At 47.1% G+C, this 26,153-nt stretch overlaps 1 protein-coding gene across 2 annotated transcripts in view; it reads left to right on the top strand.

Annotated features, from left to right (window-relative positions):
• Nucleotides 1-26,153, top strand: part of LOC119977116 (transmembrane protein FAM155A) — a 1,007,141-nt gene that overhangs the window by 339,341 nt on the left and 641,647 nt on the right. The gene's annotated exons all lie outside the window — the stretch shown is intronic.

The following is a 26,153-nucleotide window of genomic DNA, read 5'->3' as shown; positions in this document are numbered from 1 at the left end:
ACGCAGACAAGGAGAGAATGTGCAAGCTCCACACAGACAGTGACCTGGGGCCGTAATCAAACCCGGGTCCTGAGCACCGGAGGCAGCAATGCTAACCACTGTGCCTCCCTGATGGATTTAATCAGTAAAGGAATCAAATGGTGGGAAATGGTGGGAAAGTGGAGTTGAGGATTATCATTTCAGATCAATCATGATCTCATTGAATAAGGGAGCCGACTCGATAGGCCAAATGGCCTACTTCTGCTTCTACACCTTATGAGATTCCAATTCTGCTTTTCTGCCTCAATAAATATGCTTCACAGGCAGTCAGATTGGCCTGACTATATGATTTCTGGTTGCAGAATCAGTTCAGGAATGATAATTAAACATTTCTGCCATATTGTTTACAGCCCTCACTATTATTATCTTATTGGAGATAAATTTCTTCATTAATCCTTTTCCTTTGTTATTTTTATTTTCTGTGTTTGCCAAGATTTCTTCTTTGTTGATTTTTTAAAATGTTTTTTTAAATGAATTCATTCTGTGAAAGTTCACTGAAACCTCTAAGAAAATATGTTCACTTCAAAAGTTAGGAAAGTAATTGAGATGTCACACCAGCTCCTTTTACAACAAGTTTACATAAACATGAACCTGGTGGCCTCACCTCCGAAGAAGATATCGAAGGTGAGAGCTCAGGCAGACAAGAATCTCCAGGGTTTTCACTGTTCAGGAGTAGCGGAGAGGATTTGGGAGATACAGATATGTTCAACTTAGGGCTTGGGCTGGGGTTCAGTCTCTCAAACTTGGGGAAGGAGTTGATAACAGTCCTTATCTTCCATTCACTTTGGGGCACGCCTCGATTTTCAAGGGGTCTGAAGGCTGGCATCCAGGCATCACTTCCTGTGTCCTCCTTGCTGGGTTTGGGGCCAAATCACTGCTGAAGGAGTACCCATCCTGAGTGGGAGATGGAAAGTGGGTGAGAGGAGGAGAATACAGAGGGTCAGAACTGGGGGAGACTGTGAGGTACTTGGGTGGAGTCCCATGAGAGGCCAGACCACAAGGGTAGTATAGGAGACTCAGGAATAGGTAGCATCCATGCCTCATGAGGAATGAATAACCTCTCACTTGGGGAAGCATTACTGTAGTGTGAGTAGAACCCCACACTCATAAATGCATAGGTTCATAAGATACAGGAGCAAAATTAGGCCATTTTTCCCATTGAATCTGCCCTGTTTTCGATCATGGCTGATCTCAACCTGGTCTTAACTCCACCGTCCTGCCCGTTCTCCATGACCCTTCAAGCCATCACCAATTTAAAATCTGTCTAACTCCTCCTTACATTTGCTCACTGTCCCACTCAGACACCACTGTGAGGCAAAGCGATTATGTTCAATGGAATTTTAATTCCACGTGTCTGGGAAGTTTGACTGTCAGGAATTAGTGTGTTGGTTGTGAACTGGGAGAATAAGTCTGTGCTTGTCGTGCTAATTACAGTCTTCATTCTATTCAGCAGCACCTCGTCTGCCACAGGACGCAGTATTTTCCTGATATGCTAACCCTTCATTGACAAGTCAACTGTGCCAATGAGGCTGAAGAGCTGAACTTCATAGCCACTGACTGGAGTCCCAGCATTCACCTAGTGTGGAGAGGGGCAGGGAACGAGGAGGACCTTCTCGTGAACTTGTTACTTGGCCTGGCCAAACTTGCCACCTATATGTCCAGGCAGCAGGCGACTGAGGGGGTCATCCGACCCGACTGTCGCTACATTCGCGGCCGGGTTTCCTTGGAAAGGGAGTGTGCGGTGTCCACTACCTCCATTGAGGCCTTTCATGCCCGCTAAGCACCGCAGGGATTGGGGTGCTTTGTTGACCCTTTTAATCACATTTCAGCTTGATGTTTTACGTTTAATTTGTACTTTGTTTCTGTTGAAGGAAGTATCCCTTTAAGGGATTCCCCTATTACTTTGTCTCTCAGTTTATTTAATTTAGTTTAATAGTTTAAACCCAAAATAGATGGAGTCCAAGCATTGAACTCCAATGCTCATACAAGAGTTAACATTACACAGGACACACTGATGTGAACCCCAAAGCATTGTGAAGTCCATCATCACTCACCCCATTACAGGTCCTGTCGGGGGATGTCTTTAAGTTGCCACGTGAGGCTGCAGTCATGGGTCACATGGAGCGGATGCGCTCAACTGCCCTGCCACTTAACGCAAGGAAGAGGGGGATGGGGAACTGTTGGGAGAAATATGACAGTGAGACTCTCAAAGGCCCAGGAGCTAATCCTGCTGAAGTTGAGAGGGTCAGTTGTGGTGATTCAGCAGTGTGAGAGTGGAGGGTGTGAGGTTTCATGGGGAGACACTCACTAAAGGGGAATGCATTGGTGGAGATCCCAGGGGAGTGGACGGCTGAGGGACAGGTCACTGTCAAGGATCCTCATCACCCACTTTGTTGATCTTCTCTTTTCAGTGCATGATTCTGGAGAGTCATGAAGCCTGTGGATTTGGTATTTCTACTATTAGCGATAGAGCAGCAACAGAAACAGAGATGTGCTGCTGCATGTGGCCTGGACCAGTGCACTGCAGAGGAGGGGGAGGCTTGGCTCACATCTGTTCCAGAAGCAGCACCACAGATGATGGATCCCTGTTTGAGACAGTACGAGCCAAGGGTATTCCGACGTCAGACGTCCTATCTGCAGATGTTGGAGGCACAGTGCTGGAGTAGACTACACCTGTCCGAGGGGACGGTGGAACACTTACATAGAACATTACAGCACAGAACAGGCCCTTCGGCCCTCGATGTTGTGCCTTTGCCATGCTCTGCAAGAGCTGAAACCAATTGGAATGGAAGGACACCCACTGCCTATGGCCCTTAAAGTTACCCCCGCTCTGAACATCTATGCGAGTGGCTCATTTCAGGGCAGCACTAGTGATATGTGTGACACCTCTCAGTCAGCCGCACACAAATGCATAAGGGAGGTAACAGATACACTTTATGCGAGGGCCCACTTGTATATCAATTTAGACTAGGACAAGGAGAGCCAAGATGTCAGGGCTTTGCCCGTTTATAGACACGCCCCAGGTGCAGGGTGCGATAGAGTGCACCCGCATGGCCCTGCGCTCTCCATGGCATCACGCAGTGCCATTTATGAACTGCAAGGGATGCCACTCCCTAAACTTCCAGACCATCTGTGGCCACACGATGCACATTATGCAGGTGTGTGCCCGTTTCCGGGGAGCATCCATGGTGGTTACATCTTGTAGTGCTCTCAGATCCCAGACATGTTTGAGGGGGAGCAGCAGCTGGAGGGATGGCTCCTCGGGGAAAGGGGTTACCCACTGAGGTGGTTGATGATGCCAGTGTGGAAGCCACAAACACCTGCTCAGACTCACGAGACTCATGCATCAAAGCGCATGCTGGTCGAGCAGGCGATTGGAGTGCTGAAGACGTGATTCCGGGGCCTAGACCAGTCAGGAGTGTTCTCCAGTACAGCCCAGGGGAGACCAGCTGGACCAGGAGGAGCCCCACAACTCCTCGGATGAGAAGGAGATTGGAGAGTGCGACGACAAGCAACCAGCAAAGTAGGAGGAGGAAGGACCTCAGGTCATGACCAGGACCTGCATGGCCAATGAGCTAGGGATACCGCCATATTATCTCGGTTTGAGAATAAGCAGTATTAGGGCATGAGGAGATCTTCCACCATGGGGACTGTAATCCCATCATTAGTGTGGTGCCAGCAGTAGAATTTCATGATGGTGCCCAATTTCATGGGCATGGTACTAAAGTCATTGATGGGAGAATGATGATGACTTGTATTGAGGATAGAGCGATGCTACTGTCTTCCTCAGAGATATGTCTGTCTCCTGCCTGACAAGGAGCTGAATGCATCCTGTCAATGAACAGGCTTATCAAGGAGTTTAGAGGTTTGGGATTAACACTCATGTGCATCAGCCCCCCTTGAGGTCAGGGCCCTTGTTGTGTTCCTCAGCCATCGAGGTCAGAAGCTGAGCCATGGAGTGGACATCCCCCACCATAGAGTACATGGCCTGTGCCAAGGTCTCTACTGTGGACGCCACCCTCGCAGTGTTGGCTTTGTTTTGTTGGAGTGACTGTAAGATCTCCTCGAACAGAAGGCCAGTGGAATCCTCCAGTCAGCCTTGCAGTCCGCGAATGAATGCTGTCATCCCTTCCTGATGCTTGCCACTCTTCCTCTGCAATTCCATCAGCTCTGGGATGACCAGACTCAGGGGCACATCATTGGCCAGGAGCTCATTAGTGTCCTGAGCTCCAGTGCCAACTGCCGAATACCTGGGTCTTCACTGCCTCCACCTGCTGGATCTTCAGTTGTGAGGTGCTCACCCGTGAGTGCCCAAAACATGGTGTATTAGTTAATCGCAAAGAGGTGTGAGTATTTGTACTGGTGAAGGGTGTGGATGACAGATGTGATGCCTCTTCTCTGGTGATGTCCGAGAATTCCCCCTCTGATCTGCTCGGGTCTGTGGTTTCCAGGGCGCGCAAGGATGGTCTGGGCTGCTCGTCTGATTGCCCTGCACAGGAGGGAGTAACATGTTTACTACTACTACTACTAATAATAATAATCACTTATTGTCACAAGTTGACTTCAATGAAGTTACTGCGAAAAGCCCCTAGTCGCCATATTCCGGCACCTGTTCGGGGAGGCCGGTATGGGAATTGAACCCACGCTGCTGGCTTTGTTCTGCATTACAAGTCAGCTGTTTAGCCCACTGTGCTAAACCAGCTCCTCTGATGTGAGGTGTGCGAAATAACTATGTGTCCTTAGGTTTCTCACTTTTGTTCACTGCCCCCACTTCACCATCAGCATGGTCGTGCTCATTGCCTGCCAGCTCAAGGGCTCTTTCCTGATGTGGGGGAAGGGTTCTGAGCTCTCTCATTGCCCAGGGTGACTGTGCCCTGTCATGCAGGTTGTGCTTGATCTTGCCCCGCAGCAGATGGGGAGGTTGTAGGCGGGAGCCCTACCAGTTCAGATGAATGGCATGCGTGCTACTTGAGTGGGAGCAGGATGTGAAGATCTGCGTTGAGAATGATAGGCACCATGGGGATTGGGGGGTGGGGATAGAGGGTCTCATGGTAGGGGGCCAAACTGCAAGGAGGCTGGGCGAGCGATCGCCTTGGAGGTGCGAGGAGTGGTTCAGAGACTTGAGGTGGCACAAGGATAACCCTGGCCATGCGAAGAAGGTCATTCATTTTCTTTCTGCACTGCTGCTCCATCTTCTTTTGGAATGAGCTAGCACTCACGAATGCTACGATCGTCACCCAGGCGGCGGTTGTCACCTTGCTGGTGGGAAGCTTTCTGGAGTGCGGGTAAACGGCGTCCTGCCTTTGCTGGACTGTATCCAAAAGTCTGGCCAGGGCTCGCTCTGAAAATCTTTACACAGGCTTCCTGGCTGCTTTTTCACATGCAAGGGATTTGGAACATAGGGAGGTATTTATATAGAGCTCCCAGTAATTGCAGAGATTAAGTTTCCCCAGGGTGAGCAAATCTGTGGAAGGCTGCCAAGAGCACGGCCTGATTCACGCAAAGTAAAACAATGTTGTTTGAGAGGCTCAAAATTTAATGAGAATTCCTGCCCCTCGCACCATTTTTCTCAACAGACTTGACATTGTTCCTTTTTCTGGTAAGATCGCGCCAACTGAGTCTGCCAAATTTCCAGAAAAATATCACAGTAATCAAGTTGTAAACAGTGCTGCTGTAAACTTCTAATATTTACTAATGTTTACTTCTAATATGAAATGGAGTAAGGATCAAAAGTTAACTAATTTGCATTTCTACTTCAAATCTGATATATTCTTGTTGCCATGGCGAAGGACTAGAGGGAGATTAGGTTGCAGACTTTTCTATAAATCCATGAAAAAACAGAGCATATGCTTATAGTTTTGTCTCTTGTGTTCTGCATCCACCTAAAAGGTAACGAACAAGATACAGCAGTAACCAGACCTGCACCTTAAGCAAAGAAAATTCTGACTCTATCATTCACCATGCAGAATGTGGGTAAGAGCACAGTCTCAGATTGAAGTCTGAATTTGTGAGGATTTAAAGGAGGCTGGATGATTCGCCTAGATTGACGTATTGATCTGCCATTCTTTCAGCTACTAACTTGAAGTTTCAATTTCTCTTTATAGGTTAGTCGTCTCTATAAGACTTTAAAATACAAATTAGTTCACATCGTTTCTGATCTACTCTTAAAAACAAGAAGAGGAAAAAAAATCATATTTCAATTTATTGTCTCCATTCTAATCTCTAAGCCATTAAAATCAGAATTCCTGAAATCTGCTAATCTCATTTAATTTCCTTTGTTTGCCAACACAATTGGCAGCACAGATTAATAAATCCTTTACCATTATCTGATCTGTAATTTAAAGTCAAACCTATCTTCAACAGCAAGGCGAAAATATAACACATAAAAGCAAGAAGTCAGATGAAAATACACATTTAACGATATAAATATACCTTTTTCTAACAGTAGCAGGAATACAATGTCACTGGTCAAGAATCAGGTGTAAAGTACTGACCAAAAACCAAGTAATAGAAAGGGGGAAGATTTAAGTGGGTATAATATCAAATCCACAATAATAACAAGGGTGGGGAAAACAATCCAAATATTATCAAATATAACTGCACAGTAAACAAGAAACCAAGTCAAAGGGAACTGAATCAACCCACTGAATCCTTCAATATATGTTGTTCTTTTTCCTGATCTATTTGAACTGTCAGTGTTAATAAAGATCCAATAAAACCTAGCTGGTTAAATCCATTAGCACCACTAGGAGTGTGAACTTTTGAGTTTACCATTAATCAAATTGTGGAAAGCTTTGGAAATTAGAACGTGTCAAGAAATTGAATCCTTTGCATTTTATAGGAGTTCCTTCACTGGCTTTCGATGAGAACAGCATACCAATTTAACCAATCTATTACATTTTTATTCTATTCAGAGAGTAATCTGTTCAATTGTTTCGAGAAGACAGATTTTCTTTAGAATCTACCATAAAAGGGAAGGACATAATCATACTCGCTAGAATACTGTTGGCTTATGGTGTGATAGTCATCTTTCTGTTAAATTGCTTTCAGCATGATGGTTCCAATTTTTTCAGTAGTTAATTATCAGTATCTATAACAAATGAGCAAAATTCTTCAACTGTTTCAACACAATTGTGCTCTACTAGAGTAATGCAGGGATAGAAATTGAGACAGGACATCTTTTTAATGGGTATCCAATCCATTTTGCATCTGCCAACTTGCATCCACCCCCTTCCATGTAAGCATCAAGTGAACGGGGCATTGGTGCTTATGCAGGCCTTTTTTGAATGGAAACTTGGGTATTCTTCCAAAGTTGAAGTTGGAAATGGGAGGAATGCTTTTTTGAACCATTTTCAATGTGCTACACTTTGCTTTGCATTCTCACAAGGCCCTTGCATGGTATCATTCAGGTCGATGGTTGCAACTCTGACAGTTTTGAGATCAAGAATGGGAGGAAACAAGGCTGTTACTTAGCCCCTACTATGCTTTCTTTCTTTTCCTCTCTCCTCCTGACCTATGCTTTCCCTGAAAGGAGTATACATCTACAAGTGACAGGGAACTCCTTAAGCTGTCAAGACTGAAAGCCGAGACAAAAGTGTGGCATGTACGGATCAGAGAATCTCAATATGTTGAGGATGCTGCACTAGTTTCCCCAGGCAGTTGCCTATCAAGCATAGGAGGCTGACTTGGACATGTGCACAGGATAGAAGATGGTGGCTTCCCCAAGGACAGGCTGTATGGGAAAGTAATCCATGCCAAGAGACCAGCAGGGTACCCTAAACTCTGATTCAAGTATACTGGGAAAAGAGACATGAAAAGGGCAGCACGGCGGCGCAGTGGGTTAGCCCTGCTGCCTCACAGCGCCAAGGTCCCAGGTTTGATTCCGGCTATGGGTCACTGTCCGTGTGGAGTTTGCATATTCTCCCCGTGTTTGCATGGGTTTCGCCCCCACAACCCAAAAGAAAGTGCAGGCTAGGTGGATTGGCCACACTAAAATTGTCCCTTAATTGGAAAAAATTAATTGGGTACTCTAAATTTATTTTTAAAAAGAGACATGAGAGCCTTCAACATCAATCATGACACGTGGGAAACTTAAGCTGCCGATTAATGCAAACGGCGACCCCCACTGCAGACTGAAATTCACGATTATGGTGACATGTAGTTGCAGAAATTTGAAAGCAGACTTCAGCCCTGCAAACAAGGCATTAGCAGCGATCATCCTGCACCATTGGCAAGGGTTCACTTGCATGTGGCACTTGTGGCAGGCTTTGCCTTTCCAGAAGCAGCTTGTTGAGCTTGCAAAAGAAATGCAGCAGATGATCTCATCTGACCGCACCAAAATACTGAGGCTGCATTTTTATCATCTCACCCAAATGGAACAATGCCAAAAAAACACTTATTTTCCATCCACCAATCTGAATAAAAAATGCAACCTATTGTGTGTCCACAAAACTGGTTAGCATGCAATCCTCGTGGTACCTGGGATGACAGCAAATGTATTATTTTTAGAACGGGTTCATTGATCAGACAACACAAAATAGTTTACCTGTCAGGATTCTGATGAATATTATACAAAAGGACAGTCTGACCAGCCATTTTAATGATTTACTTGACACAAGGCCAAACTTGTTCAAACGATATGATGATTCCGAGCGAAAGGCACAGTAACTATACAAGCGCAGTCAACAAACTGCATAAATATAGAGCCATTTTGCTCACATAACAATCATTGTTCTTCAATTTATTATGTGCAAAGTGCTTTGAGATGTTTTCGGTAGATATGATCCGGCTTGATTCGGGAAGAAAGTCCCATAGCAAGCGCGTTTAGCCGTGGGTTTCCCGGCGCTTGTGTTGTATAAGGCACCTCAGCGGGGAACGCACGGCCAAGGCGACGCATAGTCTTGTTTTGTACATTGTGGAGCTCCACTACCGGAAATCCCCAGTGTAGCGACAGATCGGGACTCCCCGAAGCAATTCCCTAACCCCCCTGCCCAGCTCAAACACACTCTGGGAGTACCCCGGCCCCCTACAACACCCCAACACCCACACAGGGTACCGCCAGCACGATCACATGCACAAAATGCCAGCCTCATACTTTGGCAGTGTCCACCTGGCACCAGTAGTGCCAGGACACTTCCATGCTCGCATGCAGGTAGGGGCCTCCGATTCCGCAGGAGACCCCCGCAAGTACCATTCCATCTGGTCCCCATTTGTGGGGACCTGTGCTGAACAGGGCTCGACCAAGGTCTCCAAGACAAAGGGGACAAATCCCAAAGCCTTGGGTACCTCGGAAATCTGCACATTAGAGTGAGACTAACTGTTTCGCTCTAATATGCAAATTTGCCAAAAGTGATCCCGCCTACAAAGGATCGCGTTGGATCTTGTGAGGCGTTGCGAGCCACGTAAATCCTGGGAGCAGGGTCTCTCGGTTTTTATTGGCTACGCGCGCCACGGTGAGCTGCTTTTCGGGTGCAGCAAGGCCATTGGATCATGCCCGATAAGGCACTAGAACAGTGCACATCCTTTGATTCCTTCATAATTTTCATGTGTGGATATTTTGCTTTATTTTCAATTCGAACTTCTTTCACAAAATGAATACAGACCTGATATTAATTATGCACTGTTCAATTTGAATAATATAAATAAGTTTATTTTACATAAGAAAATATAAAGTTTGGTAAATAATTGTACCATTTGCAATTTGTAGGAAGAGCAGCTACCCAAGACTATCAAAGAGAGGAGTAAATTATACAAAGGCACTGATGGGCTCACTGTCTCACTTATTTGGTTGTAGAAGTGTCAATGAAAGACTGACTGACAGCATCCCTACTTTACATAATAGAAAGCAAATTCACAATGTGAGCAGATTAATAAGGCAGCAATTATTAATGTATTAACCCACGCACAGTCAATCTTCATTTTTGTCACAAGAATGTGTTGTTCTCAGCCATTCAGAAACACCAGTTTGTAATGCATCAAGCATGTTTGTGGCCTTCAGGAACTCTTGCAAAACTCAAAGCACAATGTGGGGGTGGAGTTGATGGAGGAACTTTAGACACCTGAAGTCATTTTTGTTTCTTCATATTGTTGAGATGCAGCTGGAACGTGAGTCTTCCTTTTCAGTGATGGAACTTACAGAGGCATTTAAGGATTTCTTTATTGCTAGTTGTTTTCTACTCCTTGAATATTGAATGGTTTTATAATTTCAATGTTGCCCATCCTTCGTGGCCGACATTCTCCGCTGCGGGTTCGCTCCGCTACCTCTGCTCACGAGAATGGAGAATTTGGCGCTCAGCCAAATTTCCTATTCACTGCAGTATGATCGGAGAATCCTGCTGCCGGGAATGGACGGAGAATTCTGCCCATATCTTTTTCTGAAAATGGCACATTTTTCTAAAGATTCAACTGGTCTTTGCGTCAGGATGAATGACTTCAGTAATAGCAAGTATGTTTTATGTTTATGTAATTTAGTACACCACGACCTGTTGGCGAGTTTGGAGGTGGGAGAGTGGCATTTAATTTGGCAAAAAGGGTGCAAGATGTGTACCCCACAACCTTCCTGCATCTTCCCGATTAAATCATAGGGGGGAAACTAATGGGCAGCTTTCCCACCTGAGTGCTAATATATGCCTATGCAGGAAGTTTCTCATTCAAAGACATTCAGTGCCTGAACGAGGGACGAATAGGTCGATTGGCATAGTCAATGGATTTCAAATATTTAGGCATGCTGTTTGCCTTTATCTTCAGTTTCAGTTTGACCGAGTCATGGGCCCAAGTGACTCCTCAGATACCTTTTCATACTTTCTCAGAAGCGGTTGAAGATTGTTCGTAGAATCAACAAGTTGGTTCACACTGGCCCAGTTTAGCTTCATATTCCTTAACCAAGACCTCCCGAACAAGTTTGTAACATTTTTATGAGCAACATGAAGAGACAACTCTCCATTTTGCTTATCAACTTCCACAGTCACCTTGATGAAGCCCTTCAGCAGCACAATCTCCTCAAGGTCACATCATATGGTTACAATGGCAGATACTTCAATTTGTGCTGGATATCAATTCAGGTATAAGAGATATTACAGCGCCGCTATCCACTTCCACCTTAATAGTGTTCCCATTTAATTTTGGATAGACCCAAACTTGTTACGAGTCTCCTTGTACTGCTATAAGGCCGAGCTTTAATTCCTTAAGCTTTCTTGACACTTTGGTGCTCAGTGAAACTTCAATTCGATCACTTAACTGGTAACCTTGCCCTGCAGGCTTTACAGTGTTTTTCTTGGTACACTTCTTTCATGCTGATGAAGGTTGGCATGACCAACATACCTTGGCAATGTAACCAACTTTACCACAATTTTTGCATTTTTTCTGCTCCAACAATCTTCAACATGTGTCCCACATGGTTGTAGCAAGGACATGGTAGTTTCTTGGTGGACTTGCTTCTCACAGACTCCATCTTGTGGACTTTGGCTCAAATTTCAATTGACGAGGCTTCTCTCACAGCAAGATCTATAGATGTTGCAAATTCATAGCAGATTTTAGGGTTAATGCACCTTCAGTCGACAATTTCTTTTGGACAGCTTCATTACTGAGACCACAAACTAATCAGTCACTGTATCATTCAGTGTCTGGCCAAATTCGCAGCAGTTTGCTACAAATTGTGAAATGTTTTCCCATCCTCCTCTGCATGACGGTGAAAACGGAATCTTTCAGTTATTAATAGTAGATGGCAAGAGAAATATTCTTGCAAGACAGTCATTAACTCGTCATATGATTTGTTCCAAGGTTTAGCTGGGTGTACTAAATTCTGTAGTAACATGAATGTTTTCCTCCCAACTGAGCTGAGAAAGATCGCAGTATACAGGTCAGCTGGCATCTAAGAAACAACTGGAACCTCTCCTCATAAGAGTTCCATGCCTCCTCCTCATCATCGAACACGTCAATGGTACCTTTTCTACACGCCATTTTTAGATTGCAGCTTCCTGATCTGTGCTACTTTGCCTTCAGGCTGTCTTCCCACCTGTTTATTTTCTTTCTGTTTAAAGCAGACAAACTTGCAGGGCAAAAACAGACTAGCTGATTCCCAGGTAGGTTGCAGAGCCGGCAGCCCCTTATGTTCACCTTCCCGCAGCCCATTTCAGTGCTTCGTGCACAATCTCTTCAGCTTTACCCACTACAGTGGTAAATGCACTGAAAACCTCGATCCTCCGATTGAAGTAAGTCCCCAGTAACTCTCAGTTGTTGATAGTGTTTTTTTACTTGCACTATCGGCTGCTGCGATCAAGTGGATTGTTTGCCAATGCCCTACTACAAACTGTACAGTATTCACATATTTACTTGAGACTTATTTTTACTTGCCACAATGATAATTTCACCGTGGAAGTCGATGGCATTTCTCCCGACCTCACTGTGATGGTGTATGGGCCTGGAGCTCTACTTCAAAGCACTTGGAGCTGTCAATCAAACTGTGAACTGGCATTTTTATACATTTGAACAAAGAGGTGGCCAAGGCACAGGTTGAATGATTGAACCGTACAGATATAATTGTTAATGTTTTGTTCTTCGGCTATTTCTCTATACACACTTAGTCCAAATCATTAACTCTCATTGTGCATTCCACAGCTTTGCAAACATCAAGGTGTATTTTGTTTCTCCGGCTCTCTTTCTTAATTATAAAACATTTAACCCTAATATTAATATTCTCTCATTTTCTACAAGTTCAATCTATGACAACAGTTAGAAACAGACTGAGCAGACCTGCTTCAGAAACCACTACACGATGACATTAACAAGTTCCATCCCACCATCAGACTCACCATGGACTAGTCTCCAAAATCGGTTGCATTCTTGGACACAGTCATCTCCATCAAGGATGGTCACCTCAGCACTTCGCTTTACCGCAAGCCCACGGATAACCTCACGATGCTCCACTTCTGCAGCTTCCACGCTAAACACATTAAAGAAGCCACCCCCTATGGACAAGCCCTTCGTATACACAGGATTTGCTCAGACGAGGAGGAGCGTAACAGACATCTACAGACGCTGAAAGTACCCTCATATGAACGGGATATGGCGCTCGACTCATCGATCGACAGTTCCAACGCACTACAGCAAAAAAAGTTATCTTTTTTAAACTGAGATAATTATTGGATTTACGAGGACATTGGATGTGCATTTGAAGCAAAATCTGAAGATTATCATAGAAATTACAGTGCAGAAGGAGGCCATTCAGCCCATCGAGTCTGCACCAGCTCTTGGAAAGAGCACGCCACCCAAGGTCAACACCTCCACCCCATCCCCACAACCCGGTAACCCCACCCAACACTAAGGGCAATTTATCATGGCCAATCCACCTAACCTGCATATCTTTGGACTGTGGGAGGAAACCGGAGCACCCGGAGGAAACCCACACACACACGGGGAGGATGTGCAGACTCCGCACAGACAGTGTCCCAAGCCAGAATCGACCTTGGGACTCTGGAGCTGTGATGCAATTGTGCTATCCACAATGCTACCGTGCTGCCCAAAGTGAATGAGAAAAATCATGGAAACCTGATTATAGATCTAGGCTACAGATAGATCTGAAGCAAACATGAATAGAAAAATGGCCTCCACCTATGCTGAAATAAAATTGAATGCAATTCTCAAAGTGTTATTTACCTTATCTTCTCCGCTATTCAACCGCTTCTAGCCTTGAATTACATGGCTATTCTATTTTATGAAGTCAAAGATTAATAATGATTGAGGATTAAAGGTGAAAGTATAGGGAAACGCTCTGCCTTGAGATTTGATAGTGGCTGCAATACCCCAGGCAATAGTGTCCCTATTAAAATGTGCATTTTGAAAATGGAAGATAGAGAAATGATCTGATAATATCAGACAGTCTTGAGGGTGATTATAAACAGAATTTACTCAAAAACCTTGAAACTGACTGCTAAAATTATTTACTAGGATTCCTGTGGGTGTGCAAAAGCTAAAAAAACTTCAAATCTTTGATCTCACTGTTTGGTCTCTCACAGGAATCACTCTTCAAGTTTTTGACTTTCACATGAAGCTAAAAAAAAAGACAGGAAGCTTAAAACCCATGGTAGATAAATCTCTATTTACCCAGAACTGAAAATGGGACTGGTGCAAAACTGACAATGAATGCAACATAGAATTCATGTTGATTAGGAGTGACATATCAATAGCTATTATTACACTGCTAGATAGTTCCAATATATAAAAAAATAATAATATCGGGTTAACTATCTTTTACACCTGAGGTTTAGCACAGCAATGGAAATATGACTTTGTAATATGGCTTTGTGATATATTTGACCATGTGTTATTTCAGCCATTTTCAAAACAAGGGTCATGGGGTAATTCAGGTGGGAGTCGGGAGGGTCGCGAGACTATGTGTCACGGCATACCCAATCGTGGGGCCATGTGTTGCGGCATTCCTACTTGCAGGAAGAAGTGCCCAACAGCTCGACCAGCTTTTTAAAATATCGGCCGCGACCGCTTTTCAGAACGCCAGTCATCCCGCGCGTGCGTGCCCCCTCAGCAATGTGCAGGCCCAGAGCCCAGCAAGGGAGAACGCCACTTCCTGATTTCAGCTCATTGACCCAGTAGCAGATTTTCTTTTTAATCTCTGGAGTCTTCCTGCCTGGAGCAGCGGCAAAGTCCAGGCCACGCAGCCCGTAGGCTGACGTCACGTTGTCTGGGTGTGAGAGAGATTCCTCTATTTTGCAGCTGCCAGCAGTGTTGGTGTGAGCTCCAGGGCCTCTGGTGAACCACACATGAAGAAGAAGCTGAAAACAGGAACAAAGCAGTTTAAAGATGATTACTTGAGTTATGGGTTATTGATTTTGCCACTGCAAATCAGGATTCAAAGTTCATGTGTGTTATATGCAGGGAAGCAAAACCCTCAAAGCTTGAAAGACATTTCAAGACTAAGCATGGAGAGTTCGAAGACAAACCTCTTTATTTTTTTCAACGGATGGACGGAGATTTTAAATCAACAACTGAAGTAATTATCAGAAATGTAACATTGAATAAGAAAGTGAGATTGTGAGGACCAAGCAGGTTCACCTGTCACATTAAAGGTAAATAAAAAAAGGTGGATCACGGAGGTTGGGCGGCGTGGGTCGCTAATGTTGTCTGGCGTGGGTCACAAAGGCTGGCCTGCGTGGGTCGTGACAGTCGCCGTCGTGGGTCACAAACGTCGGCTAGTGTGGGCCAGTTGGTAAAAATGGGTCCCAGGCAAAAATGTTTGGAAAACATTGTGCTATTTATCCAGATTATGCATATTCCTGATTACCACCCTTGCCTCTAATGTAGGTTACTTTAACTCTATTAAGAAATTACAGAATCCATGTTCACTGAATTACTGAAAGTCATCATATATCCAGTTATCTTCTCAGAAGAGAATCATGTGTATCATTTCCTTTCCATCCTTCAATAACTTCCTGGTAAGTTTTTAAAAATTTAATTTTCAAAGATAGCTTTATAAATTAACCCTGTCTAAAGTTAGAATTACTCCTGGCTACATTCAAATCAGAGTTGATGAAAAAAGAATTTCATGCTTCACAAAACCTGACTATTATATGCAACAAGATAAAACACAATGCCGTTGGTTCATGCTCTCAGGCAGCAGTAGTTCTACAGCTACTCCATATGATTAAATTATGGCTTGATTGCCATGGATCCAGCATTAATAAGTAGGAACCTCTCCACATGCCATCAGAATCTATAATCATTAACAACGTTTCATGAAAGACAACATCTCCTGGAAGCAACTGAATTATGTAAATTCTTAGAAAGTGGTTAGACCTGTCTTGATGCTGATTTCACAGAACCGAGCCAAGAAAGATTTTTAGAAAGCTCTTAGAGTTTGATGTTTGCCAGCTAGTCCAAAATGTCATCACATCTCTACTATATTGCCTTCCTGAATGTTAGAATATTTATCTTCAAAAACCTCACCTGAGGAGGTAGCTGCGCTCCGAAAGCTAGTGACTCCAAACAAACCTGTTGGACTTTAACCTGGGGCGGTATTCTCCGCTCCCGATAAATATCGGGATGGCCGTCGTGAAATCGGCCGAGGTTCACGACGGCCTCGGGGCCCGCTCCCCGCACCTAATTCACCCCCACCCGGGGGTCTACGAGCGGGCCCCCATCGTTCCCGGCCGCCGCCTTGTCGCGCCGGAAATGACGCGGAAACTGCGCTTTTCTGATGTCATCCGCGCATGCGCGGATTGCCGGTTCCAATCCACGCATGCGCGGATGACATCAGCGCGCAGACGGCACGAACCCACGCATGCGCGGTGCCGTCTTTCTCCACCGCCGCCCGGCAAATGTGGCGGCTTGATCTTGCTGGGCGGCGGAGGGGAAAGAGTGCGTCCATTTTGGACACTGGCCCAACGATCGGTGGGCACCGATCGCGGGCCTGTCCCCTCCCGAGCACAGTCGCAGTGCTCCCGTCCAAATCGGGCCCCTAGATGCCCCAAACGGGCATCTGGCGCCCGTTTCACGAATGCAGCGACCAGGTGTGGTTGCTGCCGTGATGAAACGGGTGTGAAGGGCCGGCCGCTCGGCCCATCGGGCTCGGAGAATCGCCATTCACTGTGAAAAACGGTGAGCGCCGATTTTTCCGAGTGGGGGGGGGGGGGGGGGGGGAGAATCGCTGGGGGCGCCAGGGGGGCGTAAAAAATGTCCGGAGGCCCTCCCACGTGGGGAGCGGAGAATTCCGCCCCTGGTGTTCTAAGACTTCTTACTGTGCCCACCCCAGTCCAACGCCGACATCTCCACATCATGGCTACCTTTAAAAGCCTCATAATTTAAGATCACTGTAATTTATATATGATCAGAAAACATAGATCTCCAAAATATTAAACAAATGGCGCCTCGCTGTATGTTATCAAGACTTATAAATGCCATATATTTTAACCAAATTGACTTTAATAAATATGCAGAAGGCTTCAGGAGAGCAATAACATATTTAAATGTCTTTTTCAAGAACTAGGCCTGGGTGGCTAATGAATCTTTTCAATATAACATAAAAAGATCTCAGAGAAGACCAAAAGCATAGATTCATATCTGTGACTCAGACTTTAGTTCTATTGCCTTACAGGCTCATGAGAGGAAGAAGTGGTCCCTTACTCGTTTTCATGCTGCCTAGTGGTAGAACAAGTAATTCATTCTGGCAGACAATCCCACTAAAGTTCCAGAAAGTTTCTCACTTGCTGGATGTGTTACGATTTGATGCCTCAGTAAGCTGAATCTAAGGAGACAAAACAATAATAATTCTAATTAATGTGTCATATGTCCATATACATTGTAACATTGAAGATGATCTTCACCCTTTTTGGTTTTTAAATGCTAAAATATTATTTGGTCAATGACTATACTTCAACGGAGTTCATCCTTTACATCTCAAAGCGTCTCTTTACGTATGTAATGTCTAAGTAAATGTAATAAAACTCAGATCAAATGGGTAATCATTACCACTATATTACAGCTGATTGAAATGTTTCACATAACTGGACATGATCTACTGTATCTTTTGTAGCCGGCTTGATTATTCCTTCTGTCTGGCTATGATAAAGGCTGCAAGCCAATATTCAGATTACTTGAACATTAAACAGTTAAGTGCACCATACCGCTTTCAAAAAAATATGTTTAGAATAACTTTCTGTCCTCAAAATATTTGAATAAAAAGGGCTGAAATTCTACAATAGAGCATTAGCAGTTTAATGCATTTGTACGGCATATATCGTGAAGTTGCCCTTCGTAGGAGATTTAACCAGATTTAATACTTCATCCTCAGTGAAATGTAATTGGTGTAATCCAAGGATGAGATTTTCCCATGGGTTTTAGAACACTTAATTTTTCAGGTGGTAAACTGTAACTAGTGGAGTTCCACAGGGATCCGTACTACGTCCTCAACTACTTCGGATCCAGATAATGACTTGGAAGACACTCTATTGTAGCCACATTTTCTGATGATATGCAGATATCCGAGAAAGAAAGGTGTCAGAAGGATGTAAGGCCTGAATCTTTGCACAGAGAGGCTGTCACCTTTGTGAGAATGATGGCGGGGGCCGGAATTCCCGCCCCCAAACCAGGCCCCTGCCATTACCACATTAGAGGGAATGAGTAGTGGTCCTGATTCACACATCCATGGGTCACAGAGGCAGCTGCAGATTAACATGTATCAGATTCATTTTGGCTAGTGCTACTTTAAAATGAGGTGTGCACACTTTAGAACAGGTAGGAGAAGATTTAACGCTGTCAGAGTTCTTTGGAGAGGTTAGGTGCCCTTTGAAAGAGCCAAGGTGCACTTTGTGATTACTAAAAGTAGACATAAATGTGTGTAAAAGGTGCATAAACTCCTTGGAATTGGAAAGATTATTGGAAATATCAAGCTCATTGGAACGGTCAAGAGAACTATCAAGAGAACTGTCAAGATAGCTGTCAAGGGAACTCTCAAACCATTGTCAAAAGGAGCTGTCAACAGAACTGTCAAAAGTAACTGCAAAGGGAGCTATCAAGTTATCAAGGCATTTAAAACCCTTTCCCTATAAATTAAAAAAAAACTGACTGTCATGTTAAAAAAACAGCGCTTGCTATTTCACTCCGCCCGTTGACATTAGCCTGAGAGTTATCATTACAGGTTTATTGCTGCATTACTGATTATTACAATGGGATGCATTTCAGTTCACAGTTTGATTAGCAGCTCCCAGTGGTTAGATATGCGCTGAGGTGGGACTATGAATTCCAAAGCTTGTTTTTTAAAGGAGGCTAAATGTAATTAATGGATTTTTATCAATGAGAGTGTTTCTTTGTGAAATCGTGAATCCAGCAATAGATGCCTAAGAACTTTATTTAATCTCAGCATGGCTCCTGAGGTCTGGCCAGGATGGATACTGGTTGAGTTCCTTGATGAGTATAAGGGACAAAGAAAGGGTGGTGGGTGGAGGATATGAGTTAGAACAGCATTGGTACCAGGACAATGAAGGGCCATAGTGGTGGGTAAAGGGGTATAGGTTGGTATGAAGGATATGAAGAGCCATGGGGGTTGGGTGGTGGGCATGGTTTGGCATGGATGGGACATGAGGAGTGTGGGGGGGGGGGGGGGGGGGATAAGGGATATTTTTGTTTTTTAAATATTATTTGACTAAGTATTGGAGCACTGCAGTCAGCCTTCTACCAAGCCTTTCTCCACACCCGACAGCCTCTGCGCTCTTTTCACAGTAGTTCACCATGATTCCTATTTTCACACCAGAATCGTGAAACGTGATTGATCGGAATATTGCCCGTGAGCCAAAAAGCGTAGCAGGTTCAGGGTACCTGAAGGAATGCCATGCTCCAGTGCCTCAACAGTGAACATAGAACATACAGTGCAGAAGGAGGCCATTCGGTCCATCGAGTCTGCACCGACCCACTTAAGCTCTCACTTCCACTCTATCCCCGTAACCCACTAACCCCTCCTAACCTTTTGGACACTAAGGGCAATCCACCTAACCTGCACGTCTTTGGACTGTGGGAGGAAACCAGAGCACCCAGAGGAAACCCATGCAGACACGGGGAGAATGTGCAGACTCCGCACAGACAGTGACCCAAGGCGGGAATCGAACCTGGGACGCTGGCGCTGTGAAGCCACAGTGCGAGTCACTTGTGCTACCGTGCTGCCCAGTGGCGTCAATGCATTCTCTTCTGCGCGTACCGTAAACGCCATTGGCATGTCATTAACGGGCCCAACTCGTTATTCTCCAGGGCCTCCGCGATGCTCCACCTCCGCCAGGAGGAATTGCTGACGGTGCCATTCAGTTGTGGTTTTAAAAATTGGGAAACAAGCACCATGGCTGCTAAGTGAGAGATAGGAGGTTGGACATGTTCCCAAAGGTGTGACCATAGGCTGCTGGTTCGAGGGCGGGGGGGAGGGAGGGGTGGCATCTGCCTGGGCCAAGGGGGAGTAACGGGGGATGACCAGGGTATGGGCCACAGGGTCAGGGTGAGCGCTACGGGACCGCGGTGTCCAGGCATGGGTGTCTAGGCACGGACCTCCATTGCCGCGGCCTGCAAGGAAGCCATCTTTTTGTTCACCTCACAGACTGCCTACTGTGGTCTGTGGTTGCGCAGAGTGACACAGGCTTATGGGTGCCAGCCCCCCCCCCCCCCCCCCCCCCCCCAAAACAAAAACGGCTGTCACCTGCCGGCCCACCCAAGAGGGACACCCACAATAGTCACTACAAGAAGGCGCCGGACGGGGGTCAAAGAGCATATCGCTGGCATGGGTAACACCAGCCACCGGTACGCCTGCCAGCATGGATAGGTGCTGGGGCCAAAGGCTCCCACGGTACCAAGCACTGGCAGGGCCAGGGGTGTGGTGCGGAGGGCAGAGTGCTGGGGGAACGGCCAGGGGTGGGTGTGAGGATGGGGGAGGGGGGTGGAGTGGAGTGGGACATGAGGGGCAGGGGCAGCAGTGCAGGCCGGGGCCACTGTGTATCCCATTGGACCTGGTTGGGCACGGGGGTATGCACCAGGCTAACTTGTCTGTCTTTCACCCACTGCAGACAATGGACTTCGGAAGCCAACCAGGAATGGTGGCCTTCAGCATAGCCGCCGCTGCCCTGGGGGGATGCACTGAGGCTGTATGAGCTGCAGCTGCTCGGCGTGAAGCCTGCAGCAGCAGAGCCTGCTCCAGAGGAACAGGAGCCAACCGGTGAGGATGGGGAGCCAACCTGCCAACAGGTCAAGGAGGAGGTGTAAAGGAGGCTCTGCATCACGCCTCATGTGTACCGACAGCACCTGTCATTTGAAGACCTGCCTGACCGGGCATGTCGCCGAAGACTCTGGCTGAGCAGTGGGACAGTGCAACATATCTGCAGGATCCTTTATGCCAGGGGTTCCTTCAGCTGCCCGTTGGGACTTGTCTTGGGGCCTGGCAGACCTCGCTGTACAGGTGCATCCATGCTGTAAAGGAGGACCTGTATGCCCGGTCGGCACAGCATATCAAATTCAATGAGGACTGCGGTAACCAGGATGACCGGGTAGCGGGATTCACCATCATCACTGAGATGCCCCAGGTCGAGGGGGTAATCGACAGGATGCATGTCCCCCTACGAGCACCGGCCCAAGACAGGCCAGTCTTCACGAACTGAAAGGCGTTCCACTAAATGAACGTGCAGCTGGTGTGTCACCATCAGCTGCACATCATGCACGTCTGCGCACGATACCCAGGCAGTGTGCACTGCACCTTCACCCTGGCACATTCGAAAGTTCCGGACACCTTCAAGGGACACTCCCAATGAGGGGTTGGCTCTTGGGCATCAGGGGTTATCCACTGTGGTCGTGGATAATAATACCAATCCGGAGGCCACAGACCCGCTACAATGATGCCCATGCAGCAGCCAGGGGCATGATTGAGCGGTGCATTGGCATTGTGAACATGTAGTTCAGGTGCCTTGACCACAGGAGGCCATACAACGTGAGGTGCATGGGACGCTCTAACCGCCTCCAGGTTCACCGACTAGGGGGCCTGCCAACGGCACAAACATCCATTTCCACCCACTTCCTCACCCCCAACCCCCCCCCCCCCCCCCCCCCCCCGCCCCCACTCTCCTCCCGGCTGACCAACCCTTCCCATGACCACCCTCCCTGCACCAACCCCCCTTCCACCCTTCCACCCTGAAACTCCCTCCATGATTCAAATCCTGGGTTGAGAAACCGCAGGTCTGGTCCATGATGTGGAGAATGCTGACAACCAGCTCTTCTCTAAGCTCTGGTGCTCCAAATCATTTGCCTCCTGCCCACGGTAGACTTTCCACCAACCACCTGGGTGATCACTGCATGCGAACTGACCATTCGATCACACGGTCCCACCCAACCCTTGTGTTGGCGGAGATGGGGACAGGGATTAGGGTTGAGAGGGAGGGGGAGGGGTGGGGAACTGGGGCGATGTGAGGTGTCTGACCTGGAGGCCCACCTCCACCGTCCGCCCTTTTATGATCAGCCTAGCCCATCCCTCACACCCTTCTGAAAGAGCACCAGGGCAGATCGGAAATTTTGTGTACAGGTGTTTATTTTGAACATAGCAGGTTAATTCTCTACAGTGGTTTGTGCACTAGCCCCTAACGCTATCCTATGTGCTGCCCCCATGCCAACTTAACTGGTGTCTACCTTTCTGGCCTTACGGTCCCTTACACTATGATTAGGTGGATCCCCAGGCGGTACATCAAGGTTGGAGGTGGCCTGCTTCTGGGGCACTATTTGGTGCACACCACACACATGCAGCAGTACATCAGGTGGAGGTAGGAACATCCGAGGGGGCGGATGGTCAGAGGGCGGCCCAACCCCAGGGACTATCTGCCATCACCCTGTAACCTGGGTCCCCTTTGCTGGCTGTCCACTAGAGTGACAGGACCTGGATGAGCCTAGCACTCGCTCGAGTGTCCCAGGTGGTGTGGTGCCAGCCTGTTCTGCTCGCTGCCCATCGGATGCACCAGGGTCAGGACTGAAGGAGACCGAGGCGCTGTAGTGTTCCAACACCTCGTCTGCAGTGTCCACCGCTGTGATCCCCATCAGCTCCACCTCCTTCTGGGTGCCCGATGGCCCCCGCAATTCGCCATGGGATGGGGGGTGCGATGAGAACAGGCTCCGGGACCTCCCCCACAACCTGGCGCTACAAGTCCTGGAGGCCCGCTCTCGTCTCAATCAGGGTCTCCATGCTCATGGCCATGGAGCATAGGGACTGGGCCACCTTCCTCTGGAACAGTGGCACATCTGTGTGGGACTAGCTCAGGCCAACCAGCGCCTGGACAATGCCATCAATGCCGTCAGCCACAACCCGTTGTAACTGGACCAAGCTCTGGAACGCCACTGCAATGTCCAGGTGGCCCTGGTACATAGTTGCCTGTGACAGGGAGGCCGTGTCCTGTGCCTCAGTCACCTCCCGCACAGATTGCCCCAGGCCTTGGACATCCTGACCCATGGCCGATATCTTCATGCCCAAGGTCTCCACCGCAGATGCCACCCATGTGATGTTGGCCTGGGTGGCACGCATGGTCGCACCGCCTCCTCCCCCTGCAAGTGGTTGGACTCCTCCAACTGCATCTGTGGGCCCTGGATGGTTGTTGAAAGCCCGTCTCAGTACCCTGGCTCTGTGTCTGTATCTCCATTATCGATGAGATAGCCCTTTACAGAAGCCCGAGACCCATCTGGACGGCAGTAGTCCCTGGGGTTAGGCCACCTCCGACCATCTGCCCCCTCGGACGTTTATTCCTCCACCTGATGTACCATGGTTGACATAATTATCACCTTAGCTCCACATTCCTGCCTATCCCAATACCCTTTGATTCCCCTGGTTAGTCAAGAATTGATCTACTTCTTCCTTAAAATTATCAATGACCCTGTCTCCACCACTCTCTGGGAAAGAGAGTTCCAAAGATTCCCAACCCTCTGAGAGGAAATACATTCTCTTCATCTCCATCTTAAATGGGTGATTCTTACTTTCAAGTTTGCATCTGTTATTTCTTGTCTCTCCCACAAGGGGAAACTTCTTTTCAGCTGCCACCTTGTTAAGACCCCTCAAGTGCACGGTGGCGCAGTGGGAGCACTACAGTTCACAGCGCCGAGGTCCCAGGTTTGATCCCGGCTCTGGTTCATTGCCATTATGGAGTTTGCACATTCTCCCCGTGTTTGCGTGGGTTTTGCCCCCACAACCCAAAGATGTGCAAGGTAGGTGGATTGAACACGCTAAATTCCCCCTTAATTAAAGAAAAAATGAATTGAGTGCATTAAATTTATAAAACAAATAAAGGATATTTGATGTTTGAATAAGATCACCTCCCAGCCATCTAAACACCAGAGCATACAGGCCCAATCTGTCCAACCTTTCATTATAAGAGTCTCAACCCAGTAATGATCTGCACATTGGCGGCGGGATTCTCCCCTACCCAGCGGGGCGGGGGGTCCCAGCGGGATGGAGTGGCGTGAACCACTCCGGCGTTAGGCTGCCCCAAAGGTGCGGAATCTTCCGCACCTTTAGGGGCCAAGCCCTCACCTTTAGGGGCCAGGCCCGCGCCGGAGTGGTTTGCGCCCTGCCAGCTAGCGTGGAAGGCCTTTGGCGCGCATGTATGGGAGCGTCAGCGGCTGCTGATGTCATCCCCGCGCATGAGCGGGGGGGGGGTCACCTCCATATCGGCCATCGCGGAGGCTGACACGGCCGACACGGAGGGGAAAGAGTGCCCCCACGGCACAGGCCCGCCCACGGATCGCCCCGTGCCTCCCCCCAGGACCCCAGAGCCCACCCACATCGCCTGGTCCCGCCAGTAAGGGACGTGGTTTAATTCACGCCGGCGGATCCGGCATTACAGCAGCGGGACTTTGACCCATCGCTGGCTGGAGAATCGCCGGGGAGGGCCCTCCAACCGGAGCGGCGCGATTCCCGCCCTCGCCGAATCTCCGGTGCCGGAGAATTCGATGACCAGCGGGGGCGGGATTCACGCCGCCCCCCCGAGAATCCCGCCTCGGGTCCTCAATGTTGGATTGAAAATCAAGCCTTTGACGACTGGAGGCCTCCACTCGAAAACCAGTCATTAATTTGCAGGCAACTGTTCGCAAGTGAATGCAGGATGCCATTACATCACCGCTGTCAGAGAGATGTGTATATAGAAAGAGATAGAGATACCTTTTTTTAAAAAAAGATTTAGTGTACCCAATTCATTTTTTCCAATTAAGGGGCAATTTTAGCCTGGCCAATCGACCTAGCCTGCACATCTTTGGGTTGTGGGGGCGAAACCCACGTGAACACGGGGAGAATGTGCAAACACCACATGGACAGTAACCCAGAGCCGGGATCGAACCTGGGACCTCGGCGCCATGAGGCTGCAGGGCTAACCCACTGCGCCACTGTGCTGCCCTGAGATAGAGATACTTAATGCATACTCTCACTAAAAACTTAAGTTGTGGAATCACCACTTCATCATACCTAAATGTTAATTTTGGGGAATGCAATGCTGGGAAATGAGCTACATTCAGGAACCCAAATCTTGGAATTCTGGAAAGAATTCGGTGGAAATAGTCAGGATTATCCAGTCATGAGGATAAAAATTACCTCGGCTGTTGCAGATTTGTTCATCATTGTTTCTAATTTAGCAACTAGTGAGGTGTATGTTTAATCTACTCCAATTCCTTGTACCCTGTTGTGCAGACCTGAATAAGTTAATCCTTGGCCAGGTTCCAATGCAATCTGTTGTCTCAGTTAGTGACATGAATAACATTTATACCCTGGTGCAGTGAGGCCAGGATTGGTACTGATTATAAGCTAGCTCCAAACTGCTCAGTGCTTGTTCGCAACACACAGTTATTCTGTCTCCTATGTTGTTGTACCATTCCTGTATATGGTCACTATAAAAGCTGTAATTACCTCTCACTGCTTTTGTGCAGATTCTCTTTTCTCAGAAGATGAGCAACAACAAGGTTGTAAATAAAACTGACTGCAGTATTCACATGTTATTTTGACACTCCACCTCGCTCCCTATTTTGCTTCATTCTAACTGTAATTCTGATAAGTTTACAAAATTGTGGCGAGACAAACCAGCAACTACAGGCCAGTCAGTTCAACCTCAGTGGTGGGGAAAATTTCTACATGTGATAACTCGAGAAAAAATAAATAGTCAGTCTGCGGCTAGTGGGTACAGCAAGGATCAGTACTTGGTGGGAAGGATGCAGGAATCGAATGAAAATAAAGGGTAGAACTCCAAAGGGTGTGCAGGAGCGGAGGGACCTGGTTGTATAAGTGTGCATACATTGAGTACAAGAATAGGCAGGTCATGTTACAGTTGTATAGGACTTTGGTTAGGCCACATTTGGAATACTGCGTGCAGTTCTGGTCGCCACATTACCAGAAGGATGTGGATGCTTTAGAGAGGTTGCAGAGGAGGTTCACCAGGATGTTGCCTGGTATGGAGGGTGCTAGCTATGAAGAAAGGTTGAGTAGATTAGGATTGTTTTCGTTGGAAAGACGGAGGTTGAGGGGGGACCTGATTGAGGTATACAAAATTATGAGAGGTATGGACAGGGTGGATAGCAACAAGCTTTTTCCAAGAGTGGGGATGTCAGTTACAAGGGGTCACGAT

This window comes from Scyliorhinus canicula, chromosome 14 (assembly GCF_902713615.1).
Source record: "Scyliorhinus canicula chromosome 14, sScyCan1.1, whole genome shotgun sequence".
In the NCBI taxonomy this organism is placed as follows: domain Eukaryota; kingdom Metazoa; phylum Chordata; class Chondrichthyes; order Carcharhiniformes; family Scyliorhinidae; genus Scyliorhinus; species Scyliorhinus canicula.
Note: the sequence above shows the minus strand (reverse complement) of the source record. Positions and strands in the feature narration are given on the sequence as shown.